This window comes from Hyalella azteca, unplaced genomic scaffold (assembly GCF_000764305.2).
Source record: "Hyalella azteca isolate HAZT.00-mixed unplaced genomic scaffold, Hazt_2.0.2 contig17970, whole genome shotgun sequence".
In the NCBI taxonomy this organism is placed as follows: Eukaryota; Metazoa; Arthropoda; class Malacostraca; order Amphipoda; family Hyalellidae; genus Hyalella; species Hyalella azteca.
The window spans coordinates 621,081-637,412 of NW_025947730.1; the positions used below are offsets into that span (position 1 = coordinate 621,081).

Here is a 16,332-nt window from a genome sequence, read left to right on the forward strand (position 1 = left end):
GTGGAACAGTTTTTTTTTAGTTAAATACCGTTCAGAAAATTTTTTTTAATTCAACAAATTTAAATAACTAGGATTCTTTCATGTGACGCTAATTTCGATGAAAAATTATGTGTGCGCTAGAAAAAAAAGCGAGAAACGATGACATCAACACAGACAACGCCCTAGCGACCAATCAAATTGATCGATACAACGCCTGTAGCCTCGTCATCGTCGTTGCCTTTCTACTGCACCTCATTTTGAACCTATTCTTGGATTAATTAATTTATGCAGAGTATTTACAACGACAGTAAACGCAGGAAAATTGAATGATTTTAGGGTAAATGTTCTGTCTCTAGTAAAATTATATATTTTTTCCCATTGGAACCTCTAAAAAGAAAGAAAATTATGATTGAATTTCATGGCATCTAAATTTTTATTAAATAGCATTTAACCTAAAAAACGCTAAGAACTGACACACACAGCCACAGCCATCGCTAGCGGTCAAACTTCTCATCGCATTTTTGCAGATAAAATTCTAAATTTCTTGTAAAAGAACGCTGAAAATGAGCTGTCGAACACCGGAGTTGTCGACCACCGCGTGCAGTGACCGGCCCGGCATGACAAAGCGGTGCGAGCGGGAACCGGAGACGGCAGCTTTGAACGGCTGGTAGTGGACACTTAATAATAACGATGTTATTTCTTATACAAGCAGAAAATGGCTGATCTTGGACACACCATACTAATGGTGTTATTTCTTTCACAAGCAGAAAATAAACACTCAGGTTGCAATTAACCCCTAATTTTTTAAGACGTACAATCTTGTTGTAGAGGCATCGATGGTAAAATCACAATCATATACATACATGCAATACTCGTTCCTGGATTAATATCGAATCATGGCGTCATCTGCTGCAGGAAATTTATCATTTAATATTTGGACTCGATGATGAAATACACAACACTCATTCGTCATCATTATTGTTATATTGACTAATAACCACCAGAAAGAAGATTGCTTGATAATGGCAAGCACGCACTGAACTTACCACTTACCTCACCGCAGCAATACGTTCAATAACAATTGAGACCCCTATCCACATAAGTGGAGGGGAGGGGGGGGGAGGTTACACAAAAACGGGGCAAGCAAGTAAGCTAAGTTGTTCATTAGATTTATGCACCAAGAGCATGATACAAGAGAAAGCTTTCATATTGGAAATTTGTCCACTAATAAAGAAACACGTCGTAGTTTGTTGCCTCGACAGAGATTGATCCCATTTTACAATAATTTTTTCGATGGACTGGCACAATTTGAAAATGTTTAAAAAATGAATGATTCTTTCATTAAAACGTTGATTCTTCCTTCATTCTTGTTATAAGAAAGTGCCATTTCTTATTATTTTGCGCCAAAAAATAAGTAAAAATATCTACATTTCAGCAAAGAAAACGCCTACAAAGGCAACAAGATATAGGACGAATCTCATTAACATAACAATAGTGAAAACAAAAGGTATCAAACCTACTCTCATAACGCACAGAGTTCGCAAAAACAGTCGATGCAAAGCAAAACACGTGGCCTAGTATGCCGAGTCTTTGTAAGCAGTTGGCGTATTTAGAAGAACAGGAACTGGAGCAAGAGCTCGTTGTGTCCATCGAGTATCTCAATCGCCTCTCACGGCCGACATCAGGATCACAATATCATCAGTAATAACGAGTTTGGTTCCTAGTGATGGTCCCTTCATATAGCCAGCGCCTCGATAACGAGACGACAATCACGCTCTTAATTATCATGATATAATGAGTCGTTGCATTGGAAAAATAAAAAGGAAACACATTTGGATTATTTGGCGGTCCAGATGACTAAGTCAATACCAGAATAAATTCCATGGCATCAGCATTACAGATATAAATACAAGGTAAATTATTTTGATCGTGCCTCGAAACCAAATTTTACAATTTAACCTGCGGTAAAGATCTTCAAAAGAAACCTAAACCTAAGTCTCGCATTTTACGTCTAGCAAGCAAGTATACTGAAGCTGAGTTGCTTCAAACTAAATGTACCTTCGATTGAGAACTCTTATTCAGAACGCTTATTCGTCTGTCAATAATTTTTCTTCAATTTACAGTCCCTCAAGGAATCAAACCCACGTAAAGGAAACTAGCCTTCACACATCAGCCTGACTACTAATATACGCTGTACAACATATATACCTATACAGCATATGCGCTATAGCTATAGAACGTACCTTGGACAGCCTAGCTAATGTCCTATATTAAACAGCAACGAGTCACGCGGTGAAAGCCTTGTGAACTCACTGCCTTAGGCTAAGACTTTTCCATTAACCACAAGCACGCATTTATTCGGGGTGTTTGAACTCACTTCTTCCAATTTAAAATTAGCTGTTCCTTTAGCTGTTGTTTCACCATATGCACCAAAATTTTTTTTTATTTTTTTTTCCAACCTGCAATCTTGTTTTAGTTTCAAGAAATTGCAGGAATTTCGCATACGTTGAATATGTATATTGTATAGGTACTTAATGACCTTCTATTGCAAAATGCTATGATGGTCTCTCGATTTCTTGTAAGTTAACCTATTAGAATTTTTCGAAATCTTAATTGTAGTCGAACAAAACGAAAAACTGGATTGAAAGAAACAAACGCCACGGAAGCATTGCAGTGATTGTTGAAGATCGTGCTAAGCATTGTGCTCTAATTTAAAACAGCTTCATCAATTCCGAGGAACAAAATGCCATCTCTCGATTTAGAATATAAGTAGTGTGGGGTTTTCGAGTGACTTGTAGTCGGAAGCTTTAATTGTGCAGCCATCACTCTGCTTGACAGGTTCTTTTTACCACACAGGAAATTACTCAAAAGAGCTGCTGTAATTAAACTCAGAGTGTAGTCCAGTTTTCAACGTAGCATTTTCTGCAGTATTGGGTGTTTTTTTAATAAATGATTCACGAAAAAAAACGATTAAATATTTAAATTTTTTGTCTCTTTTATTACAAAAAAATGGAAAAGCCATCCCAATAAATTGAAAAAGCATACTAATTTCCATCGAATTTTAACGTCGAAATTAGTTGCAAGGTACACGGGAGGAAGCGCATCGGTTCTGTTATAATTAACCATAAGTACAACGGAAGCTAATTTTAGAATTAGACATAGACGAGCACTTAAAACTTATAACCATTAGACTATAAATTTTATCATTTTATGAATATTTTAATAACTGACTTGTTTTAAGTACCTGGTTGACAATGCTTATAACAATAGGTAGTAAACTGAACAAAGTTTCTACGATTGAACTAGATTATATACAGAAAACGTTTAATGAGGCTGCAAGACGCGGCTATATTAAGTGCCTTAGAGCAGCGTTCTATATTTCTAAACGCATCGTAAGTTCTGGAGCAAACTTGGCAGCGCCATGTCATCTGTTCAGAACCTGGCGATGTGCAGGGTAGAGGGACGACCTGCACACGCGTGAGTTCTGGAGCAGACTTGGCAGCGCCATGTCATCTGTTCAGAACCTGGCGATGTGCAGGCTAGAGGAACGACCTGCACGCAGCTGACGACAGAGGGAGCGGCGTTCAGCCAGCGCCGCCTGACCAGGATATGGCGCTGATCACCACCAAGAGACGCAACGTTTAATAATCATTAAACGTTTTTTTCTTTATAATTAAGACGCCTCTTTGCATATTATGATTCAACATTACGTCGTTAGATACTCGAATCTCATGGCGCCGATATCCTTCCTCGCAGAAAAGGAAAAATTCAAATGAAAGTGTTGGCAACAACGATGACATTCTGCAGGAGAGTTCCACTACCGTAATGGAAATTTCATAAGAAATATTTGTAATTATTTGTGTTTGCACACTCAAAATTATATTCTTTACCTTACAGTACTCCTAGATGAATTAACTCAAACGTCTCAGTACTTTCTAGTTCATGCATTCCATAGGAAAATTACTGAATATAAAAAAAAACATGCATATCAATGAGAAATATCAATGTTAAAAATTAAATAATTTTCTAAACATTTTGCCATAGGGTGAGAGAAGTTTGATGCTGAGTACAAGCCTTGTACGGAGTCAGGCACAGGCGTCTCATTGAGTGATCGCTGTTCAACGAGACGCAATTGCCGGCCTATATATATAGTCCTTCAGGCATCAGCTCCGCAAGACCGTAACTGAATGGTTCACTGAGCTGCCAAACCGTGTTATATGACTTATATCCTCAACAAACATCGGGCACTATAACAGTAGAAGCAGCCAATGGTTTATAAATGTTCATCATATTTATTTTGAGTACTATAAGTACCCACGGTTACTAAAGTCTAAAAGCGTGGTAACGAAACTGAACTTCAAGTGTCAAAGTCACTTCTTCGATCTTTTCGACTTGAGATCGTAAATAGAATGTTGCAGATTCGCCAGTGAGAACAAATTCCGGTATTCTACATCAAGAGACAAGTACGCGTGACGTGAGACAAAATACTTAGATGCCCATTATAAATTGTCAAATTAATACTATACCATGCGTACATAACTGGTTTTGACATTTCATTGCTTAGATGCTGTCAGAGCTTGAAAGCCAAGGCGAATTGCTTCGCGCCACCCACAACACACCAATCCCGCACCACGTACTGATCATAAGCAAAAACCAATTCAATTGCAATGGCCAGCATACGTACGTAAGTTACAAACCACCTGCAAACTTTCGTTAATAGTTTCGCTATGTGTATAGAGTAGGAAAATAAAGTATAAAATTGCGTAGAATCACGAAAAATAGAAAATAATTCAAATCAAGTACAAGCATCTGTCACTAACATCTTATGACATCATTGAATTAAATGTGATGCGGACTACGACCGGAAAGACACACAACGTCCAAGAGATTTAAAATTAAAATGAGTCCAGTAAAAGGTAGAATGGAAGTTATGGAACTCACCTGTGTGCACAACTCGAGGTCTGTTTCGTATCACGTATAATTTTTATGACAATCGAACACAGAACCTGAAAAATAGAACGTTATATGAACAAATAAGCGCGATTACCAACCAGAACGCTTAAGTGAACTTGGAACAAAAGTTTTGAACAGAAGTTATCCGAAAATAAAATTGCAGCAACAAAACCCACATCGGTCTATTTAGAAAAGACACTCATAAGAAAGTTGACTCAAATATTCTTCAACGAATAAAACTGAAATGAAAAACACGGGATGTGAAGAAACGTGATAAAATCTTGAGAGAATCAGCCTTCTGCTGAGTGCTGACGGGTTGCACTCGACCGTGGAGGCTACACATAAGTAAACCACAAAAAAATACTAAACGAAACTCATAAACAAACTCAAAATTATGCGAATGAAACACAGCTGTAAATTATTGACATAAATTTGTTACGTGAGAGATTCAAGCTATTAATTCTCATTGGGTTAAGAAGTTCTATGGTATGCAGAATTCAAGGTTTCTCGGAAGCACGACAGTGACGGCCTCCGCGACAACTCACGCACAACCACTACTCATGAAAGCTGGCAATGCACTGAGTTGGCGAGATCCAACTTCCAACGTCGGGGGTTTTGTGAGCGCAACGAACAAGTTTTTATTGAGTTTCAAACCAGTGACTTTTCCCTACCTTCACACTGAACTAATAATGAGCGGTAAGCAGGCTACGTTCACTAACAGCTCTCATTATAGACTGAACTGTTATTTAGATGTTCTTTTACAATTTATGATGCGCATTTTATGACGCATCATAATTAATATTAGTATGTAAGTGTGATAAATTGAAAGTTGGAAAACGCCCGCAGGGTCAAGGTCGTAGCGCCACGATACGTAGTCGTTCGTTGCCATGCAAAGAAGGGCGCAATGGTCTAAAAATCTCGTTATGATTCACTCGCCATCATATTCAAAACTCTGGTCAATAATACCATGAATTCACGATCATGGTTTTAGAGAACTCATTGACATTTCATGAACATTTTAAATAACTGAAGACTAGTGGTTAAATCGGCTAAATCTGGCGTTGCTCCTGACCGATAATCCTCAACATTTAATTACCCAGTCCTCAAAAATCCCTTTCCCATAATCCGTTTCCCTTATCCAGTTTTTCCTAATCCCGTCTCGCATAATCCTTTTTTTTTCAATTCAACTGACAAAATGGTTATTGACAAGAGACATTTGCAAACTTGTCATCAGCATGTATAAAATTTCAGTTTTAATATTTGGATATGGGAAAACTTTAATGCATTTTTATTAACAAATTTCACAGGAAACCATAAAAAAATCACATTTCAGTTTTGTGCTCCAATCTCCATATACCTCGATTTTTTATGTCTGATGATTCCACCTGTGATAATATAACGTCAGATTTATATAATATCCCGATATCAAAGGCATGGTGGCTACGCACTTTAATATTCCCTATACCTTATTACCTTATAATGAGTTTACGACTTCTTAGTCCCCGGTCACGCTGATGCGCCGCCTTCGTCGTCCTCTGTCTCCGAGTCGTCGCTAGGGCAGGTCACCCCGCTCTCGGGTCCCGGATGTAACGTTGGACGTGTTCCGTCTATTTGCCCTCCTTTGGGCCAGCTGTTGCAAGATGCTGTTGTTTGTCACTTGCTGAGGGTATATAGTTTCCCATTACTGGACAATCCGGGATCTTTCTCAACCACTTGACCAGTCGTCTCTTGAATGTTGCAAGGGTAAACTCCCCTCCTCTCAGCGCTTTGGCAAGGCATTAAACAGCCTCGGTCCTACCACGGACAGTGATCCCTCACGAAGAGTCTGTACTCTGGCCGCGGCACGGTTATTAAATGGAGGAAACCTGCAAAGTCTCCTCCTCCTTTAGTTGTGATATGTCACTATTCTGGAGAGCTCACTGTAATAACTTCAAAATTATTATCCTGTCCTTTTGAGTTTACTCTTTAGGGACTTGATTTAAGCCTAAAACTCAAAGGCTAATTTAATAATTAGAATATTAGGTATTCAAATTTCACTTTCAAATTAACGTTTGTTGAACATTGCTCTTTGATTAAATAAGGGGCTGAACAGGAATTACTCTCAGTGAGAATACTTCAATGTTAGAATTAATGTGAGAGCTGGTAATGCTATTTTTTTAAACAGCTGAGATTATCTATACTAAGCAGTGCATGGGATTGCCTGCTATTTGTTCATATACTGTTTGTCTCCCTATACATTAACTATCGTTGTTAATTGTCAAGGAAGCAGGTTCTATTTAGTTATCTGGGGTGGTATGCAGGATTACAATGCAAAATTAATTTATGCTATTTATTTATGATCAGTTACTCAACAAAACAATATAGACGAAGACAACAAATTCATAAAAATAATAACTAAGACACGGAACAAAATTAAGATGTGAACTTGTGGGAATGGAGGTGCAGCCGTTATAGGCTTGACCTGTTAAAAAGAAATACGTTTAACACATACTACGGCTTTTCAAGCATGGCAGCAAGCAATGATCAGTTCCATATAACTAACGGAAAAAATTTTTTTATACCTCATTTAAAAAAAATTGTACCTCATTTCAAAATATTATGCCTCATTTCCGTGACGGATCAGTTCCATATAAAGGAAATGAGGTATAATAAACAAACGGGAGGATCTTAATCATCCAATCCTAATTATTCTAGTGTTTTATTGGTGTTATATGGCTCACCGGTTAAGCCTGGGCGAACAGGATCTGAATCCGTTACCAAAATACTCTCCTGCAGAAATAAACTACTGCAGGGAAAGTATAAGTCTCTTGAAAGTATAACAGGGAAAGTATAAACTCACTTGAGTTCATGTAGCTGCCGATTTCTCTGCTGTGATTGGTGGGTTTAGGTTGACGGAGTATATTTTTATTGTAAGGCACCTGCTAATATGACTTACCGTTTATTGCCAATGCGGCTGAAAAAACACGCGATGTTAAGTAAATAAAAGAGTACTTTTACTGAAGAATTTTCTCCATTAAAGAACTATTTGTGTTTGTTAAGTCTCTATCAATAAGGAAGTAAACTTTTATTGAGTGATTTCTTTTCTAATGATATTCATACCTGTAGATTATAAAAAATTACATCCTAGCAATATGAAAATATCAATGATGGATCAACGATGTCGTCATACGTTGTCATAATAGACAAGGATTTGTAATCGCATGGATAGAAATGTGATTCTAATTAATAATAATCGAATTTACAGTTGTATGAGATCGATGGCCCACGTCTAAACTGAAGATGTGATATATCAAAAAACCTCATGACTGATCTTAATTTGCGTTTATCAGCCATGCATTTCATAGTCGTATATTCAAAGAGTTCAGTCAGTAAATCTTCCTGAAGCGAAAAATTTCTCTAGTTAAAGAGAAACCCATTCATTAAGAAATAATGATATCATTACGTCATTCTATCTATATCATTAACATCCTGAGACACTAAGATACGTTTTGCGAAGAAAAACAGGAATAACAGTTTACACATTTGGTATGGTTTAAGTTCTCTATTTTACTTGTATTTCTTTTTTCTTCACCAATCAGCAGGAATCATTTCGTGTCATTCTTCTCTCTCTGCCCCCTATTAATCTCCACAATGTTAATCACAGCCGCAGTTACATCCTCTGACCAACCCACAATCACAGTAATCCACCCTTCACCTGTTCTCTCACGCCACTTGTAATTACAACCCCCCAGCTCATTCAGAATCACTAACATCAAAAATTGTTTTCTTTCTCATGCGCCTCATATTCAACCATCACGTACTCAATTATTTGATTCACTCCTCCATTACGCACCAAAACTCATCCTCACATTCCACCCTTACGCACAAAATTTCACTCAATGACCATGCTTTCCCATGCATCTAAGCAACAGGTCCGATTTCTTCTAAAATCTTACATTCATTCATATTTCGGCTCTGCTACCGCAACATGGGTTAGGCAGTATTGACAGTAATATACTCGTCTCGTAAGTAGGGGCAGAAGTACGGAAACAAGTTTAACATGCAGAAATGCTGCATTAATGCATTTTTGCCGGGAAGTTTATTCGCCTTCAGTCTAAACAACAAAAGGAACTGCAATTGATATTCATATTAATTAATTTCTATCTAAATCCTTATCCTTTTTTAATTCTATTAAAATAAAACATTTTTGCAAAAATATCATGTGTAACCAATAATTATTTAAAATATATTATTGTGCACAAAACTAGTCCACGGCAAAAAAAAAACTCACAGAACAATTAAAGCCAACGAGATTCTCATTTTTATAGAAAATACACCATTTAAAAACAACCTTTCCTGCCTCCATACCGTCTATAGAGAGAGGGTTTAATTAGAACCTCATCATTTACCCTTCTAGCAATTACGGAACACGAGGTATGTTTGCAGATATTTTCAACTGCGAACGATAAAATATTTTTCAAATAAATATGTCATACAATATATAAGCAACCTTGCAAAACAAAAATGATAGAACCCCTAAAAAACACAAGAAAATATATTTAACTTTAATTACATTTAATATCGAAACCAAGGGAATGGAAATGTAAAACGAGTGAGCATATTAATTTAACCACTTACTTTTTTCACTCAATGATTGAATTCAGGAATTTACAGATGGATTTTTATCAACCAATACAATAGACACCAAACTAAATTTTTCACTGAAGGGATCAATTCTCGGTTGAACGGCCGTCAAAAGCCGTGAAATTTCTTTCGCGGTTCTGATGCACGATGGCGAACTTTGTGATGTAATTAGATGCTCAATTTTCGGCATGATTGGGGATGATAAGCTTGATGTTCGCGAGCCGTGATGCAATTGCAAAAGCTTACGCCCGCCCTGCCACTCACTCGCTCAATTTAAGAGAGAAACATTTACAAAACTGATAAAACATAGCAAGCCTTTCTACGGTCCAAAATATACAAATCTAACAAACATAGCAAACCTTTTCACGGTCCATAATATACAAAACTAACAAACATAGCAAACCTTTTTTATTACCCGAAATACACAAAACTAACAAACATAGCAAACATTTTTACGGTCCAAAATATGCAAAACTAGCAAACATAGCAAACTTTTTACGGCCCGAAATACACAAAACTAACAAACATAGCAAACTTTTTACGGTCCGAAATATGCAAAACTAACGAACATTGCAAATTTTTTACGGTGCAAAATAAACAAAACTAAGAAACATAGCAAACCTTTTTTACTGTCCAAAGTATAAAATATACGAAACTAACAACACAACAAAACTCTTTACGGTCAACCAAATACAACATTAACAAAACATGATGCCACTTCTTACAACCATACATACAGAAAACTACCAAACATAATTTTTTTACGAGCAAACGCATAAAAAATTGATATGAACAAAGTCACCACCAACGCGTCATGGCTGACGAGTGTATGGCGGCAGATCTACAATTCACGTGTCCCTAGAAAATCTGCATGAAATATTTCTGTTATGCCTATTAATTACACAGGAAACGAATTTAATTGGCCATCACCACTAGAGCATGCCTATCAGTTAAATCTTACGTTCGATGCTTTGAAAAGCAACGAATTTTTTAATCTGATTTATTTCCTCTGTGAATTCCCTTGAAAGTTGCAATTTATCAAATCAATGCACGTGTTGGTCAGTCACGGGCATTATAGTGTAGTATTGAATGCCAATGAAATATTGCAGAGGGAAAGTCATTTATTTTCTTTCTGTCATCGGACAACGAAAAAAATCAGGCAGCCTTCATTTTTCTTTTCAGTTTCTTACATCTGCCCTCAGCACTATTTATTTATTATTCAACACCGACATTTCATCATTTACAACGATGATTCCTTACTAGACTCACATATGCATGCAAATTTATTGATTACTTTTGCTTCTTTTTTCGTAAAAACTGAATTGGGGACGAATGAACTCCGTGCCAGTAACGCAGTCAAATATTAAATGGTTGTATAGTCATAATAGTGACACACTTTCTGAACGTAGCACTGATACGCCCATTTTCCGGACCAAACTCGGTCAGGATGAACAAAGCAAATTAAGGTAAAAATGCATTTGCAATTTAGACAAAAATCGTACTCTTTACACTTTTTCATAGCGACAATGTTCCAAAAATAATGGCGAAAACTTTTCGAGGACATGCATTGTTTCAGATTTTTTATTTTACGTTGGCTGTTGCGTGTATCAAGGCATACCTATAATTCAAGTGTGTCTCTAATTAAAGTGCCTGAAATATTTTTCTTGTTCCTTTCAATGAGATGAAGTGTAATGTTATTCATTTTTAAAGCAACTACGGGTTAAATCTCTATGGTTGATACCCTATTCCATGCACAATACCACAAAACTGTTCAAGAATGTGTAATAATGTAATGTAATTCTACTTATAAAAACATGGATAATTCTACAGTGAAATCTATATAGCTATCAATTTAAGACTTATAATAATTAGAGGTTGTTGGAAATAAGGTTCATAACAACCGCAAAAATATTATAGCAATCAAGGTTGATGAGGCAATGCAGTAGAGTTAGGAACCCATTATTACAGCTTGTGAAAATTGTATTGCGAATTTCTTTTAAAACTTCAGCATTGAGTTCTGACGTAATCATCGCTTCATCGTGCGTGCAGCAATTCTTTGTTTTCGGGGCAGGCATTTGGCAGAGTCTAGCGGAGTGGTTCCGTAGATTTGTTTACTCAGAGCCGCCAATAGGAGGTATTTTGTGCCGGACTCTAGCAGTGTTGTCTCAGTCAACACGAGGGAAAAAAGGTTCTCCTTTCGTGCGTTTAACGATGCAACTTTGTAGCATCAGAACTGTTCTAAATTATCTGCCAGGTAGGGTCAGCGAGGGAGATGAAAATACCATCTCTCCAGCACACACAGAGTTGCAAGGAAACGTGAATTGACAAGAAAAAATTAGAATTGAATGAATGAATTGCCAAAACTATCTGGAAGTACTATATTTTGATGTGAATTAATTTAGTGATGATACACTGAATAAATAAATAGGTAATATTTTAAAATATAATTCAATCATGCATCAATTATTATTCATTTTTTTACGCAATAATGTTGGCAAATCGACTATGTAAGGATTGATAAAATTGTTAACGCGTAACTTTTTTATTAGCTGCGATGGGGACTTTACGGATAAGCAAATCTTGTTATACCTTCCAAACAATAATAATGACTCTGAATTTTATCATTTGCTCTTCGATATCATCCTAGATATGAGACGTTGACATACTTCATCAGAAACTCGCTATAACAACATACTTGGAAATCTCCATAGTAAAGTCGGCCCGCTTGGTAATTGAACTTCTTCGCCTGGAAGTCAATTCATGCACTAATCACTTAATGCACTAATCACTTGATGCACTAATCACTTGATGCGCTAATCACTTGATGCACTAATCACTTGATGCACTAATCACTTAATGCACTAATCATTTAATGCACTAATCACTTGATGCACTAATCACTAGATGCACTAATCTCTAAATGCACTAATCACTTGATGCACTAATCACTAGATGCACTAATCTCTAAATGCACTAATCACTTCATGCACTAATCACTTCATGCACTAATCACTTCATGCACTAATCACTTCATGCACTAATCACTTCATGCACTAATCACTTGATGCACTAAACTCTAAAGGCACTAATCACTTGATGCACTAATCACTAGATGCGCTAATCACTTGATGCACTAATCACTTGATGCACTAATCACTTGATGCACTAATCACTTGATGCACTAATTACTTGATGCACTAATCACTTGATGCACTAATCGCTAGATGCACTAATCACTTAATGCACTAATCACTTAATGCACTAATCACTTGATGCACTAATCACTTGATGCACTAATCACTTGATGCACTAATCACTTGATGCACTAATCACTTGATGCACTAATCACTTGATGCACTAATCGCTTGATGCACTAATCATTTGATGCACTAATCACTTAATGCACTAATCTCTTGATTCGATAATCAAGTCCGTAAATATTAATTAGCAAGCGTCTTCGTAGCAAGCGTGCGTGCAGAAAGATTATTGATGTCTGGGTTATGAAATGCAATCCATTTATAAAAATACCTGATTTTCTTATACGAATTAAATTTCACTAAATAATAAGTAATTTACGATCAAATGCGCAAAAAAATTATAATTTCATGTCAATCAGGCTTCCAGAACGCACATTGCTCACCCGATAATAAATACACTCACATTCTCACACATTTATCCATCCTCTCGTTCATTTTAAAATTCTCGCATATCAAATATTTTATCGTTCATTTTATACAGTGTCTGTCAAACATTTGAAAGTTCTGTCATACACCTACACAGTATCTCCAGCTTATTTATACAGTCTCGGATAACTTCATTTAAAACAGATCCCAAATATATTTACATAATCCTTCACACTGTTTTAATCACTTGCTCGTAGGTTGGAACAGGTTCTTACATTCAAGCCCTCTATCTCACATATGGCGCTGTCCTTCGTGAATAAACTGCCTTTCTCATTTATTTATAATTTTTTCGTCAATTTTCGTACTCACTGGTATATTTAAATACTCTCTTGCGCATTTAAACGAGAAAACAAAGCTCCTACATTTAGTTACTTTCACTGAAAGTGAACATGAATAAGATCCATTCTCATATTCACGTAACCTCGAATGTTATAAAGCACCACCATCATCGCAACCACACCATCATACCCACACGTCGTAAAGGTGTTATAATAATTTTTTATTGCGATAGAAATAAGGTAATTTTTCAGTTAGATGCGAGAACGTGTTGAATTAAGTGGAAAGCAAGTGCAAAGTTTTATTAAAAAATAATTTATCTGATTTTATTACTGTGAATAAAATGTCTCTTCTCAAATTAGATCAATCAAATTTGGATTTATTTCATTGAATATCTCTCGGTGTTTACATGATCTTGGAGTAAAATCATGTGTATATTATACCTTTTTTAGAGAATATTGTTAAAGGTTGTTTTGTTTTCTTCTCGGGACATTGACCAGGTAATCAAGAAACTTACCTAATAGACGGCCTACAATATTATTCTGGTTAATTTGCGGTAAAAATCCTTAATAAACAAACGATGGCGAACCTGAAGCATAAATCATCAAAGTCAAGCAAGGTTTCAAGTGGAATTAAACATTTTAAAAGTCGCATGCTTTATCAACCTATAACCCTCATCCTTCACTCTCCGCTTCTAACTTTAGCCCTCGTCCATCATCACAAGAACAGCAATTATTTTTAGGGAGCGATACACCGCAGCTGAATACAATGTAATTAATCGCTTTCAGAACGAAACCATTTTTCAGGTGGCCAGAAAAATTTGGCACCTGGGAACAAAACGCGGTTCTTCAATGCAAGTCCATTTATCAGCTAAGCCGCTCTGATATTTATTAAGTCTGTCTTCGAAATTAGTACGATGAAGCATTGGATCAGCTCTGTCGCCAGCCAATTGTCTGAAATTCGGACTTTCCGTGTAGATTTTATATAATTTTTCTGATTATTTTAAGTTGTCATTAGATAATTGTTTATACAGATTCAGCTTTATCTTTTTGTATCTATTCGGAATGGAAACACTCAGTATTTTCTCTCATGTCCGCCTCGCAATAATCAACATGGATATGAAGAAACGTCGCTCAGAAGTGATATGTAATTAACTCTTTTGGTGATCAAAACAATTTTTTATTCTCAACTCTTATAAATTTATGCTTTACGCGTCTTGATGAAGCACACGCGGGATAAAGTCTGTCAAAGAAGAGCAAAATCAAAGGTTGATCTTTTCTTCATTGGTTAAAAAATTATCTTCTTACTGCAAGTAATTCAAAGTTGTTTTCCGTGTTATCCACAGCAAAGATAATGATGAGCATCCGATCGATGAAAAAACGCTGTAATTAAAACATCTCTCTATAATAAAATTAATTTTGGCACTCCCTTAATTAAAGTCATTTTCTAACTCCGTGTTGGAACATAATTTCATAATTTTCATGCTCAATATCACATGATAATTTTTGAATTACACAAAAATTTTTTTCAGAAATCTGGATGCCTTATTAAAACATTTGTTCAATTGTTTCATGCTTACTAATGCGAAAACTATTTTCCAGTTAAATTCCAATGCGTATAATGGAACCAGAAAAATATTTCTCTGATATTGCCATTCATAGCTTATTAAAAGAACATAAAATAATTCAAGTTGTATTTATTTTTTAATTTATTAGTAAATTATGTACGAAAATGCGCAAATTTTAAAAAGAGATGCGAAACCGGTAATTCAATGCAATTGCAGGACCCTCTGCTGTGCACGGATCACTGCATGCAGGATTGCTGTGCACAATCTAGTCTCCAGGCAACGAAAGTTACCGTCTCTAAACAAAGGCTAAAAGACGTGAGCCAGGCTGAAGATTGTCTCTCGGTGTCCGCTAATTGGTCCTCTTCAATTCGCAGCTGTCGAAAAGAACGCCGCGTGGGCGCGGTGCAAATCGAAGCAAAACAATAGCAATAAAGCGTATTTTTATTCATCGGAATCTCTCGGCGTAGATTCTTGCGTATCATAGTTTGATTTATATAATTCGTTAAAACCAGCCTAAGATGAGTGAGTTTAAAAATAATTAGCTGTAAAGACCGATTGGTTTAAGTGAGGCCTTCAACCACTATTTAGGGACGGTCGATTGTGGTCTATTAGCAATTAAAACATTATTTCAACTAAAACCCGAAACAACATTAGCAAAATAATATATATTTAATTTCTAAGAATCAAAATAACTACTGCTTTGCAGGCAGTTGATACTATTATTTTCAATTTTATATTTTACTTTTTACTTTTTTATATTTTACTTTTTATATTTTACTAACAGTGTCCTCAACGGAATTGCTGTAGCTTATTGCTGATAATTGGAATACGAATTGGTTGTTTTATATTTTTATCTTTGCCGCCTTATCACGGGATTCTAAATTCCATCAAGTTGATATCCGACTGTTAATAGCTTCGAGTGTTGATACGATAAAACTTCAACAAACTCATGAGTTTTTCATTGTCCACACCCCATTCAAAAAAACCATCAAGGAAGCAGCAGGTCGTGTAATAATTCCGCTCAAGTTCAGTGGCCGCATCGAAGCCTCCTTACAAACGCGCTCGAGTCATGCTTCTGTGCCCGGCGATTTGTATTCGAAGCAGGTAATTTATTAGGCTCTTTTGCTCGGTTTATCGCTCTCTAAGCATTCCGCGCTGCAAGCCTTTAAATCGCGCCGGCTGGCCGCTATTGCACCATCAGATAACATTCCTAAGCTACGACGTCGCTCGCCGATACCTGCACATTATTTT

The 16,332-nt window shown here is 36.3% G+C and overlaps 1 protein-coding gene across 1 annotated transcript in view; it reads right to left on the reverse strand.

Annotated features, from left to right (window-relative positions):
• Positions 1-5,161, reverse strand: part of LOC108667304 (extracellular serine/threonine protein CG31145-like) — an 85,187-nt gene extending 80,026 nt beyond the window's left edge. Inside the window, exon 1 of the mRNA XM_018154319.2 lies at positions 4,921-5,161. The gene's annotated coding sequence lies outside the window, so the exon portion shown is untranslated. The remainder of the gene's footprint in view (positions 1-4,920) is intronic.
• Positions 5,162-16,332: the final 11,171 nt, after the last annotated feature.